Raw genomic sequence first — 15,029 nt, 5'->3', positions numbered from 1 at the left:
ACGTGTAATATGGTTTTCACCCAAAACTAAATAACAAGTAAATACAATTTGTTTATCCCTATTTATAATGGGATTAACAAATTCTTTGTCAGCGGTTATAACTTAGCATAATATACACTATTCAATCTAAAAAAATCTTTATTAGCAAAATCGAGCAAAAAGATTGTATAAAATCTTAAAGTACTCTCGAGTTGCAAGAATATTAATATTACACCATAATTAAATATATAAATAATATAGTAACTATATTAATAATATAGTTAATTATTATGTAATATTGCGAATATTGATAAAAGAAATTCATAAAAACGTAGTGTTGTAATGTGTACGTTGCTTTGTTACGAATAAAGCTGATTTCAGACTTATTTCATTGCAGGAAAATTATGAATGTTACGTTTTTGAATTCATATCGTCATTTAGATCCTGAATCACAGTTCGAGGAATTCTAAACAGAGTAACCACAAAAAGACGTCAAACTTTAGCAAAAAAAAATAATTAATTAGTTCATGAAGCATATCACATCTAGGATAACAAAAATCCTAATTACTTTTCAGATTGACTTTCCAGCTTTATCTTTTACCGAGGATTGAGGAGGCCCTGCCCTGTTATCAGACCGTATAAACAAATTTAATCTTCACCACCTGGATGCGGTATTTTTGAACCATCCGTAATGCTGGATCATTTTTGACACGCGCTGGCAAAGTGTGAATCTTACATCCACTGTGTTCCCTTAACACTAAGATTAGGCATTGTTCAAAGAGCGGTTAAAGGAAGTCCTTACAAAGCCGGGATCGCATCGATGGCTTTCTGGTGCTACAGTCATAAGCGGTATTAATCAGGTGACCCACTTTTCGCTATTTATATAATAGAGGAAAAAGAAGTTTTCTCATCTTCTGAACGCTAAAAAGCATGACAGAATTCTTACTACATAATTATATATATTATTTACCAGTGTCGTATAGTTGGAACAGACCTTCCCCATATTTCGTGATGTTGACGGAGTTAAAATATGTGATGTAGCCTGTATTATACCGTAACTTAAAAAAGCACACTTTTAAGTAAGCAAATAATTATAGAAAATCACATAGACAAGTGCGCAAAGTTATAATATAAATACTTATTTATTGCCAAATCGTACCCTGAAAATTACACTTCATACATGTTTTTCGTCATAAAATGCGTTATTGTGGCTAACAAGTGATAATTTCGCTGACGGTTTTTTAGATCCTATTTGTTGTACTTAGTATTCATTTTCAGTATGATGATTATGATGTATGGTGAAAAACTACTAAGACACCGGAGGTATATTTGCATCGTTCGAGTCCATGTAGGACTGAAGTGTATCGATAATGCAGTCATATTTATATAAAAATACCCACCAACTCAATGTCATGAACATTCGTTATTAATCAAATATAATTTTAATTGTTTCTTGAAATCTATCTATTAACTAATTAATTTAAACAATTACAATAATAAGGGTATTTGTAAAATCAATTAATTAAGTGCAAAACCAAAAAGGTTTTGAAGTTATCAAAAGTTTGGTTATTTACCCACTTTATAAAATTACTTTAACAACGGTTATGCCAGCGTATGCGAATAAAGCTTGCCGCAAGCGGTTTTTCCTTCTTGCTTAAGAATACTATTATTTCAGGATAAAATCTTTTTATTCCTGAAATTTAATATAACCTTCTCGGTCAAATGGCTATGTAATGCCGAAAGAATTATTAAAATCCGTGCAATGACTTTCCTATTTAAAATATTATTATAGAGTACCAACAAGAATTATACTATTTTGTTTGGAGGATATAATGACTGCCGTGTCCCGGAAGCTCGGCTTGTCCCAGTGGTGATGGCGACGCGGCGTCATCAGAGGTGCGCGAGATGCCGCGAGTGATCGCGCTATTTCTGTCCACTCACCAGTTGAATAACCTCCAATCAACTATTCGCACTTAGTTCGCCTACGAAACCCACTAACACAGACTGCGTACAATAATCCCAATTTAAAATAGGAAAACATTAAATACTCTGCATCGACTCTTACATGAAAATACTTTCTCTATATAAACTTATAAAGGTCTATGATTAAGCAAAAAGATTTAAATGTAGCACAGAGTCGAGTTATTAATAACAATTGGCAGTTACTCATACCGTAGTTACAGGAAAATGTTCAGAAACTTTTGATGAAACATGGGAAAATCTATGTTTATGACTTTGATATTATATAGGAGGTGTATTCGGCACAATATAATGCCAGTATTTTAACTATTTGATTTGTATTTTGCTAGCAGACTAATGAATAAAAAAATGTATTTTTTAACATATGAGCGATTGCACCGCATATTTATTTATTTAATATTTTTATGCCCTCGAACAGGCCCCATTACAGTTTTTGTCAATTCAGATGAAGTAGTTAAAAGCTACTTTGGAATAGGGCGGCGTTTAATATGCATATTCTAAGCTATATATTGTATATGCCTACTGTAGAAACTGAACACAGCTAGAAGTTAATATGTGCTGGAAGTTTCCTAGATAACTCGGAAAACGTTGGGCTTCTAGGGAGCCTGAATGTCCCCCCTGCATCGGTAAAAGCAGCGTTGTTCAATTCCAACTAAGATGGACAGACTAAATCAAGCGAGTCACTACGAGCCGCTGCAGCTTGAAGCAACCGCTCTGGAACCGTGGATTTTGGAATTCCCTACAGAAGACCTATGTCCAGCAGAGGACGTCAATACGTTCGAAGTGATATGATGATGGTGATTGTGAAATAACAGCAATTATTAAAAAAAAGGCAGAAACGAAAACCCTGTTGAGAAACCTACGTTGTATAGAAAATCAACTTTGATTATGCACGTATTTTGAGGTCGGGCGAACTTCCGTAGGTACGTAGTTTTGTCTACCTAGTAAGGGCGTTCTTCCATGAAAGCATTAGTGCCATACACGGTGGTGCCGCTTAATACTATCTATAGGTAACTAGAAATAACAAGCTGTATCACCTAGTTAACGATTGTTAACCTACTGTATGTGTGCTGATGTGCGAATGCGAGTGTGAAGCCGTATTTATTGCCAAGCGATTTGTCGTGTTTGTATACGATGCACATAGAAGCCAACAATGTGAAGTGGATCACTGCATCTGATACAATTAAACCGGCCTTTTTTAAGCCTATTCAGCATATTTTTCCAGTTTGTAGTTGAGCTTTTGAAATTGATGGTTTAATAAATTTTTTAATGACATTTTTGTGATATTTGCTATGTCACGCTATTGGCACTTAGTATCACGGTTATTAAAGAGGTGTTTGAAGAATTTCCTTTTTATTTCAGCTAAATTATATATTCATATTTAAACTAAATTTAATGACATTTTTGTCGGGCATTTTCTCATAGCTTCCTTGAACCGTCCGATCCCGTAACAAGCATTTTCCCCCTTAGTAAATACTTGAATTGAGATTTAAACTTGAACGGGATCTGAGAGATTTGAATCAAAAGAGAAATGACGCAAAACTTAAAAAAAATGTTGGAGAAATCGGTGTTTACACAGAAGTATGTACATACATTAAGCGGTGATAGCGCATTGGGTAGGAGCTCGACTTCACTTTCGGGGGGCCGAGTTCGAATCCCAGCACGCACCTCTAACTTTTCTATGTCATGTGCTTTTTTTTTTAGTGATCAAAATATCACTACGCCAATCCGCAGTGGGCCGTGGTGGACTACAGCCTTACAATAAATTACCGATTGTTATCTTGGGGATGTCTCCTTCGCTTAATACAAACTTTGAACTTTTTTTAAAGTTCGTATTAAGCGAAAGCTTATAGAATAGTATAAAGGATTACGTAAACGATAAAAAAGCTTGAGTGTGAACTTTTGCTCTAACCAGGTTGCTTCTTAATACATATTTTCAAATGACAATGTGAGATGGTGATAACAAAAATAACACTCGGCTAAGTTTGTTGTGGGCTTCTTCTTAGACCAGGGCGCGTTTTGAATCCTTGTAGCTTTAGTTTTAAATTTGCGAATGTAGTTATAGCCATCACTACTCACTACTATGTACACATTTTGTATGTAATCAATGCACCAAATGTGCCCATATGAATAAAGAAATATTTGACTTTGACTTTGTTATAATTAGATAGCTTTTCAATTTGTGTATAATATAAGTTAACACAGTAGTAAAGAATAAATACCATTGATCAATAAGAAAATATCACATCTAGTAATAGTTATCAAGTGGTTATCTATTGTCGTTACTTAGTAAAATCTTTACTCTTCGCAACGTCCCAGGAAGACACAATCAATAAAATACTAACTACTTGTATATATTCGTTAAATATTTGTTTATTTGGCCACCATCCAATAACACAACATCAGTGCACTCTACAGTGAAATTAAAGCGTTACAATCAATTGGGTTTATCACGCCTGAAGCGGCACTCAGGCTGATCTGAATTATATTATACTTTCGATGGAATTTTGGGATTTTGTTCAAAATTTTATACGTACTATATTACCACATATCTGTGCTTTTCGTCAACACAAGTAAAGATCCTTCATAGCTTGCGATGATATAAAAGGGTGTTGGATCCAACATCAAGTTTAAGAGGTTATCTGATCGGTGAGATGAACAGAATAACCGGTTATTTTTATTCAGAAGCACTGAACGATAGACCTGGGTTGGTACACCAACAGAACACTTGAAATAAATGGATGATTTTCATTCGTATTTAAGTTTTGAGGTATTTAAGTTAAAGCATGAGATGACAGACGCCTGTGATAACAATATTTCATAACAGAGCTATAAATTATTATGCTATATCTTGTAGATTTTATCTATGTGGACCGGACGCAATTTGGTGAGGGGAGAACCGTTTTTATTCTCACTTTTGCGAGGTGCCATGCCCAACATTATCATTTCAACGAAAGGAATTCCAACGCTGATCATAGGTCTCTTGTAAAGATTTCCACCAGCCACTGTCTATCGAATCTGCGACTAGTGCATATGTCTTTATTCAATTAACTGATTATTATCTTCGGTAAATAACAATAATAATGTGTAAATGTATTATTTAAGGTTAGTTAGATGTTGTATTTAAGAAACGAATAAACAGGTAAAGCAAAGTTACATCTGTCCTCGTGATGGTCTAACATTCCATTAATTGATTAGATTAGCCTTTCATATGCACAATATATGATAAATATATTTATACATAAACTTGCTCTTCAGGAGAAGATTGAAACGTAAAGTTTTTATCCTCCAGTAAAAGTATAATGTCGTCGATTTTGTTTATTACAGACGGTAAACCGTAACAAAATTAATTTACAATAATGTTTTATTTAATTTACTGTTTAGTCAGCACCATGGAATTATGTTCTATTTTCGTTACGTTCATCGGTCCTAAGTTCGGCCTCTGCCAAATTGTAAAATTTACGACAAAAGTATGCACAAAACTGCGACATCTCGCAAATAGTATTGTTTAATTTTTTTACGAGGACTGTGTGGATGTGACTCAGCAACAAAGCAAATCATGGAATAAAAATATTACTTTGGTCGATATGTTATTATTTGTTTAATTTCCAACCATCTAATTTTCTATAGCAGGGCACCTGCCTCATGTCAAATTCAAATTTCATTTATTTTAAGTGGGCCTAATATAAGCACTTTTGAACATCAATTATGTATATTTGTAGTGACTCTACCACTTTCTCATATCATAGGAGAAAAGGATTTATAATTTAGACTGGGACGCGCAGCTCACATGTGGCTCGGCGGGTTTTCTACGATTTTTATCTCAAGTTGATATTAATCGGAAAGGACAACCTGACGTGCTCTCTTGGTAACTGGGCCTAAAGAAAATCCATACACATATAATTTTACGCTCGACATTTTACGAACCTGATCCGTAGTCAAGAACATGCACCAACGAGGTAGTCGATTTATTTGGCTTAAACTATCTTATAAGAGGGAAACTGGAAGTATTAAATTAAAATTTTTGTAAGTAGTATAAGTTTGTAACAAACTTTAAGTCTAACTACACCTCTGTTGTCGTAGAACAGGCATTTGTCTGTGACGAGGAGAAACTCTTATCAGTTTTTATGTAGTTTGTTTTGGCAAAGTTAAAATGTTTTATACGTGTTGTCATTGTCTTCACGCTGCATTTCTTTCATCAATAGACAATCCGATTTTGGATCGAATCTTCATTACGACTTATCGATCTAAACTGTAGGAAGGAAGCTCAATGTTGTTGGCAAACCACAGAAGTATTTCTGAATGACGTACCTACCTACTACAAATGTTATAGGAAGTTACTTAAATATCATAATAACTGGGCAGTAATCGGAAAAGTTGCGGTTGCCAGACCTGTGAAACCTAACGCCTAAATTCGATGTGCTTAACCGCAAGCTGTGGTGACATTGTCGGCTATCTACACACAAGGCTGTGCTTGTTGTGTGTATATTTTTGCTTTATTTATATTACTTGCGAGGATGTCTACGCAATGGCGTTAACTGGGGTAGAAACTATAAAGCAGTTAATACAAAGTGTTCATTGGATATTGTGAAGTCCTGAGCACCTGCCTTTTGTTAGGAAATCGGTGCCTCGGAAATCACGTTAAGCCTTTGACCTTTGGTTCTTTTTCCCAGCAATGGGGCATAAATAAGCTAAGGATTGTGACGATGAAAACGTACAAATACAATTTCAGTCTCACAGAAGCTTATCAGGGCCACGGCACTTCAAGTCTTAACTAAAGTGGGTGGTTCGATTAAAAGGCAATCAATCCTAATTTGATTTACAACCTGCGCTGTCTTTAAATGTTATTACAGGAGGTGTTTGGAAGAGTTGCTTTTATTAATACTATTATCCCTAATCACATATGACGGAAAACATTATTATTTTATGCGTGAGTTGGTAAAACCCAACTATAGCAAATAATAGAGCCAGCTTACTTACATTAAGCCATTTATTATGTTGCCCCAAAATCATTACTTTAAGATAGCAACGGACTAGCGGCATCTCTGATGGCAGCATCAGAGATGTAATATTCTGTGATAAATAAAATCATTCACCTTAAGATATTCCGAAACTTAATCAAATATATATCTAGCCTCTTATTAATTTAGTCTGTACTTCACTTGTCCAAATGAATCTGATCCGATCATAAATCTATGTCATGAAAGCTATGGTCACAGATATAGGAAGCTACCACGAAAAAATACAGACCTAGTTTCAATTTTATTATTAGAATGTAACTGCCACACAATTAGCCAAGGACAGACATTTGTTTTGAATGTTTAAATTAATTGTCTTACATATTTTAGTTACTTCTGTATCTTAATTTTAGAATATTACATGGTCTTATTAATATATTCGTTGTTTCTTTGTATAATAATCTTCGGAAGAATAGGTAATTAACAATAATAATTATGATAAAAGTAAAACTGTTTGCTGTCTGCACATCAAAGTGTTTCGGGAAAAGTTATAAATGCGGTCACACATCACCAGACTAATCGAATCGCAGCGCAGAGTTCGACAGGGAAATGTTATCTCCCTGAAGTTGTTTACGGCTGCGTTGGAAGGCGTCTTTAAGCTTCTGGATTGGAACAACTTTGCACGGCGAGTTCAACAATCAATTTCGGTTTGCCGACGATGATGAAATAGTGATGGCGGGGACTCTGGGAGACCTCAATACAAAGCTCAATAAACTTTTGAGTTTCACTACACGTTGAATGAACGTGAGTAAGACGACGGTTACGTCTAATGCTCATGTTGCGCTCCACCCATGTCATGTTCATTGTAGACATTCATATGTCTATACCTAGGACGCACGGTTCAGTTAGTTAGGTATAATTTAATGAAAATGGTAAATTGCTGAATTCCACTCGGGTAGGCAGCGTTTGTTTTTTATTATAGTAATAATTGAGCACATATTCCACTTAGTGTCAGGTGAACCCTACCTGAGAACTTTCACAAAAAGCTTCTCATCCGAAATTCTCCAATACCGGAAGACCTAGAAAACTCCGTAACAATGAGATGTATTTTTATGTGATCAAAGCTGAAATAAGTAGAAACAGAGTTTTGACGCTCAACAAGTAGTAAAACTAAAGTAGCAAGGTAGGAAATGGGGGTACACATAGCTTAAGATAACTGATTGATGTTAAGGTCCCAAAGCGCTGGAGTGGAAAGCTAATTTTTTGTATACTTCGCACAAGGGACGCAGATGACATAAAATAAGTTACAGTTAGGAATTTTAAAAAAACGTAAACTACAAAATAATGTTGGAAAAGAGCAATCTGCTGAGTTTCTTGCCGGCTCTTTTCAGTGGAATCTGCCTTCTGAACCGTCACGAGAGTCACTACAAACAGACTGACTTGACATTTCAAAAGTGCTTATAAATTAGGCATACTTGAATACTTTGAATTTGAATCAAATAACAAGCTGGTAATCTGACAATATACTACCTATTGTAAGATAAAAGTTTGTATGGGCAAAATTTAATGACTCATCAGAAGTAGTTTGAAAGTAGTAGAAAGTAGCAGGAAACCACTTTAAAAGGATTAGAAACCCTGTTTACCACATATTTAACAAATGTATATTAAGTTTTCATATATAGGTATCATATATAGGTTTCATATATATATTTTAAAGAACTGTTTAAATTTAATAAATTAATGAATAAATACACTTTTATTGTACACCACATAAACATATACAAACATTTTAAATATAAATTTAACAAAAAGTATAAAATTTGGCAGCCTTATCGCTACAAAGCGATTCTTCCAGGCAACCAATGGCGTAAAACACAGCTCTAGAAGAGAGGTAGGTAGGTAAAATTAGAGTAATGACTTTTAACCTCTCTTATCCTGCTGCTCAAACTAGTCCAAGAAAAGGATAGTGGGACCAAAACATTACGGGATCAGAGATGTTGCTCACATGCATTACTGTTTGTAATTACATGTGGTTCATTTGTTTTGCTATCAAACTCAAATATTCCAGGGATCTCAGATCCCACAAACCCAATCATATAATAGGGTTAAGTATATATGAAAATGCACACTGCAGGATAAAACAGATATATTTTAGGATATGATGATTTACGATTTATAGGTATGACATTTTTGCATGATTGATAGTAAATAAAAAAATTAACCAGTGTACCTTATGAAATATATATGTTTAACAGATAGTTATGTGCGAAATCTTTTTCCTTTTCAAAGTTCTTAATAATTCTTATCAGAATCCAGACATGATGACTAAGATATCCTACATTAGCAACATTTTTATTCCTTACAATAAAATGTTATTTTACACACTAACTGTAACTAATGTTACTTAACACTTTTTTCGAGACGTTAGTATCGTATGAATCATACAGCTAAATGTTTGGAGCAGTTTAGTATCGGCAGCTGAATGCTGATGTCACGTAAGCTCGCTAAGGCAGCTATAACTCAAACTCGAGACGGTCATGACTTCAGCCATCACAACTGCAAGCACGTACAAAAATTCCCCGAATCTTTTAAAACCATAACTAAACGCTATCAAAATATAGCGATACACAAGAATTAAACAGTCTCCAGTGTATAAGGTGTTCGCTTCTTATATAATGATTGTAAACATTCAGGATTGTCGTATTATAGAAGAATGACTTTAATATTAAAAGGTAACCAATAGTTCTTAGATTTAAAGCGTAGGAGTTAAATACCTTTATTTTATGTGTAATCCAATATCCCAAAGAAAGTCGAAGTCCTATTAACCACACGAGCTACACTGTCATTCATGTAAAATAACACACCATCACAAAGCAGCACTACACAATTTTTCACTTATAATTGATAAATTTGGTGAAAATATCACATAATGCGCCATTTTCGCAATAAATCCGTAAGACAGCAGACGGCAATCGCTGCCATCTTTTTTGTCAAATGTCTAAAAACTAAATATAGTGCTTTAAACGAACTCTAGTGTTATTTTTAGAAAATACGTTCAGAATACATATTTCGTAGCGTCATCTTTGTTTTATACATACAAAACCGAAACATTAACTAGATGGCGCTTTCAAATGTCAAAGCTGCAAGATGAAATTTGAAGTCAAAATTTTATAATAGATGGCGCTTTGTCTATATTTAACCTATAGTAAAAATATTAAATCAATGTATTTAACTATCTAGGCCCTAAGCACTATTGCAGATTAATGGTAGAATATGGTTTACGATAGAGTACATCGGGGAACATACTTAGAGGCCCTCGTAGATCAACCATCGCATCCAAGTAATTGGATTTAATAATAGTTAACACCAATGAACTATAAACTAACTTTTGAATTTTGAGTTCCATTGAGACTACAGTTCACTTCAGTGCCGTAGGTAGTTTTAGTTAACTACGTAATACCTAAATGTAATTTTACCAGTAGTTAAAAATAATTCTAAGCCTGTAAATATGCAAGGTCGATGAAATCCATTTAGATATTTTCAAGCGGCTATGGGTGCAGTAATGCCTACACCTAGGCATTACTCCTTACCAGCTCAAACAGTGCAACCCAGTGCTATCTGACAAACAAACAAACTAATAGACAGATAGCATTAGTACGGATCTTTACCAAATTATCCACTTTTAGGTGCTTCTAGTACGACGTTTAAATTACGTACTTAAATAATAACTGGTCTCCCGTGGCTAGCTACCACACTACCGGCAAAGCGACTAAGCGTTCTGGTACGAAGCCGCTAAGAAACTGATTAAAAGTATGGGATTAGTATAACTACAGGCAGAAGACAAAATTCATATCCCCCGATTATAGCCCCTGACATGGGATGTCGACATGCTAAGAGAAGTTTATCCTCGTTTAGTATTACACATATATTATTTGGATATTATTTCCTCCTGTGCGCGAGTGCTCCGAGAGTTGATAAAGCTGTGGGAAAAGACAAATTTGTTTCCTTTCCTAGGGGAAAAAATTGTCACCCGCCCATGCTTGTCGTGCTGCCAGACCCATTATAGGGTCAGTCCGCTAACATCTTAGGCATCATCCCTTACCATGAGGTGAGATTGCAGTCAAGGGCTCAACTGTAAAGGAATAATATAAATAAAAATAGTAACAAATATTGTAGGTAACTACCTTCATAACTACAGTAGGTAGGTATGTACAGTAAACTAAGGTACGCTCTATATTGTGTTGTCCAAGCGGAGATTGTCGGTATGGCGTAATGTACCCTATCTCGTTACGTTATTTAGCCAAATCCGGTTGACATCATCGTCTTACTTTCAATACCTACATAACTAATTTTGTTTGGCAATGCGCGATCAAAGATTAAAATGTCTGAAATATGGAAAGAATTCCATCCTCACCCGAGATGTTACATACAGTGCAGTTTGTGAGGCCTTAAATACCTAGATTGCTATTAAAAATGATATTAAGAAGAGCCTCTGTTTTGAATATTTTTTATGATAGTTCTCTTTTTGAATTACTTTACTATCCGAATTACATAATCAACATGTATTTTGAGTCAAACCACAGTTTGATTTTTGCATCATTGGAAATGACACGACACGTAATTTAAAAATATTAACTAGCAATAAGGCCGCCTTTGTATGTCTACATTGTGTACTGTATACTCCTTACTGTTTCTTTTCCTGTATGTTATACGTGCAATAAAGTGTTTCTTCTTCTTCTTCTTCTAGTCATGGAAAACCGCTAATATGATGGAAAATAAGTAAAGTAAAGCAGCCTCTTTTTTTCGTGAGGGAATCCTCATATATACTACAACTTACCAGGATAAGGATGACCAGGTTGAAGTATTCACTGATCCCAAATGGCTTATTAAAGGATTTTTTGTAGGTTTTCACCCTTTTAATAAGGTATCAGTCAGTTCACTTCTTTTTCTCGAAATTCAAACTACCTGATTCCTTATGTATAAAGTCATAGTGTAATACCTAAGATTGTGTGTCGAAGGTATTCACTATATATAATAATATACTCTTCGACTCATTATTCGAGTGTAGAGCTCTCAAAGATTACGGGGTATAACGAAACTATAACGAAACAAGGCACAGCATTAAGAATATACAGAAACCGTGGACATGACTAATTTTGAAGCATTAAAATGAGTAAAATGGGAAAGTTTGTGAGCTAGCAACATTCCGTGGGTGTAAACTGAGAAGTACGCGGGGCGTTTTTACTGTTTTTGGACACAATGAGTTCGATGCAATAACCACTGAATCTTTATGCTCTTAATTCTGATTCTGTAGTGTTAGGTATATTAGTTATCTTGTTGATTCAAATTCATTCATTTTGTTTCACCAGACATTAAGATTCGTAAGAGAAGTCTTCTGGTAAAAAATGGTCAAAAACGTCTTAGTTACATAGCCCTTAGTCTGGCAATTCAAGAGGCACTAGCGCCAGCATTTTGCGTACCAAGCCCATAAGTGAACAGCTAGACGGCTTATATTTTTTTAAGAATATTAATGTTAGTATTAGATTAGTTTTGTTCGTAAATATTTTTATTATTCTGTAAGAAATAATTACAGTTAGAACCCTGAATTTAATAAAGATAAATCCATAAAATAATTCACGCAGGCGGTCTAAAATTCTAGTCAATGGTAGCCGTAAATATCCATGAAGCCCGTCCTACGTAACTCGTGCGTCACCGCAACGCGTGGTACACGTTAGCACCTCTCGATTGCGGGCGGGGCGGTGAAAGTGCTTGTGCAATGATGCAAATAACGTGGCTGCAGACAACAACGGGCACAACACAACAACCTATTACAACAATTAAAAAAACAGTACTTCTTTAAACGTTAACTATCAATCTTCTTAAGCGAACAATTCTTGTATAAGTAGGCGCATATTTATAATCTCGAAAACGGCTCTAGTATTTGATGGGTTTACTTCGCAAGTTTACGCAATAATAAACAAACATTAAAATAAAATGTTTAACCAACTGACTATTCATATTATTTTTTATTTAAATAACTGCAGTTCTTTCGTATCTCTTATCTCAGAAACAGCTGCAACGATTGGAAAGAAATAAATATGAGCAAGATTACGAATATGTGTTTCGCACTACCCAAATGTGTCGACATACAGTATATTAATAATTATTATGTAAAGGACATACCTAGGATACTCGAAGCTAGGCATTTCAATACGTCTACATACTTGAGTAGTTAGGTGAGTCTAATTTCGAAAAATAGGCAGTAAACTTTGTGACATATGTTCGTGTAAAATCCCTCAGTTCCTAAAGACTAGGTCAGGCCTGATAAAAAGGCTTCAGAGACTCTCAGCGGGCGGTGGAGGGAACTATGCACGGATTATCTTTATGTTGACCTCAAAAAGATAATCCGTGCAAAGTTCCCTCCACCATATTTGAAATATGTAGATCCCAAGAATAACCTAAGTTACCTACATAGCTCAACGAGTCGCGAAGCTGAAATGAAAATGAAATGAAAATTTATTTGTTCACATAAAACAATAGCAGATAAGGTGGAGAACTTCTGTTAAGTTTAAAACCTATGCCAGAAGATCTTGATCTTCCATAAGCTGAAGAAGCACAGTTTGGAGACATAGCTTGGAGAAGCGATGGATACTGGGGTTTCCAATTGGTGGAATGGCAACCCCGCACCAGTAACAAAAGACATCAAGCGAGTCTCAGAGCCGATAGAGGCAAGCGGCACAAGACCGCGAATTGTTGTCATCAATATCATCATCCGCAGCCTTATTTCATTCTATAGCTGAGCACTGGCCTCCTCTACCATAGAAGAGAGGGTTTCAAAGCAGTTTTAAAGCATAATTCAAATTCAAAATTGCTTTATTCATGTAGGGCTATCACAGGCACTTAAGAAGCGTTATGTTTACATAATTGTAAGGGGATCGTGATAACTTCGTTTGCCAACTTAAACCTTATTTTTTTTTGGTATAACATTCTCACAGTAAAAAAAAAATATTAAGTTATGAAGTTAGAGCAATTCACACCCAAGCTTTTTGCTAACTCCTTAACATTATAATAGGATTTTTTTGAAACTTTGAACTTATTGAGAGACATCTCAAAGATTTTATTCGGTAATTTGTTATAAAATAATATACAATTGCCCCTGAATGAATTAGCATATAGCCCGACCACGCTGCTCCAACGCGGGTTGGTGGGCTGTGGAATTTAGTAATCTCTACAAAAGACCTGTGTCCAGCAGTGGATGTCCATAGGTTGGTATGATGAACTTGCTATGTTTGCTTTAGTTATAATATATCGGCTCATCTATCCTTTTTAATGGAAAATCCAAAAATAGGCACAGTAAAAATATAAAATAAAAAAAAACGGTCTTTGTGGACGTTGCGTACCCATTGAACATACTATGAACTTTTCAAAGCAGCTGAAGAAGCCGGCCAGATACTACTCGGAAGGATAATATAAATAAATAAACTTTAATTTTAATTTTTTTTACAATAATGTAACAATCATTTAACTAATAGTAAGTAATTTTCTTTGCAAAATATGTAGAAGAAAAAATACCTAAAATCATGAGCTGACCAACCAACTATACAACTGACAAAATAAATATATAACGAAACAGTAATAGAAACAAGAAAATCTTATATTTCTCAATACACAGTAATCATAGGTAAGTAACAGTAGTCAGGAAGGAACTGCGTTATGAATATTGAAGGCTTGAATAACCTGCTTACGCAACGGCATACGTGTGTAGCGGTTAATTTAGTTGGTAGAAAATATACTTATTAGTGAGTACTCAAACAACAACTGATGGTAAGAATAAATATAGGTATATAATATATTAACAGGCAAGTGAGGCTTACCATCTACGCCTCAAGTTGATGGACACAGGGCGGCACGTTGCAGGACGGGTTCATGCCCTGCGAAATGTTGTTCTGTTTAATGGCTTGGTCCGTCAATTATGACTATAAAAACATATTCTACGGGCTAAAGGATTTTATGTATAAATTAATTTAGGTTTTAATAAATAACGATGATGATCATGAAAATATATCAGTAATCATTTTATTTCGAATTACATTACCGGTTTAAAAAAGGGTT

The 15,029-nt window shown here is 34.9% G+C and overlaps 1 protein-coding gene across 3 annotated transcripts in view; it reads right to left on the bottom strand.

Annotated features, from left to right (window-relative positions):
* LOC120626061 overlaps positions 1-9,891 on the bottom strand; it is a 55,142-nt gene extending 45,251 nt beyond the window's left edge. For all 3 annotated transcript variants that reach the window (XM_039893343.1, XM_039893345.1, XM_039893344.1), the window contains exon 1: positions 9,692-9,891. The gene's annotated coding sequence lies outside the window, so the exon portion shown is untranslated. The remainder of the gene's footprint in view (positions 1-9,691) is intronic.
* Positions 9,892-15,029: the final 5,138 nt, after the last annotated feature.

Source organism: Pararge aegeria, chromosome 8, assembly GCF_905163445.1.
Source record: "Pararge aegeria chromosome 8, ilParAegt1.1, whole genome shotgun sequence".
Classification (NCBI taxonomy): domain Eukaryota; kingdom Metazoa; phylum Arthropoda; class Insecta; order Lepidoptera; family Nymphalidae; genus Pararge; species Pararge aegeria.
This window is presented reverse-complemented; position numbering and strand designations above follow the sequence as displayed.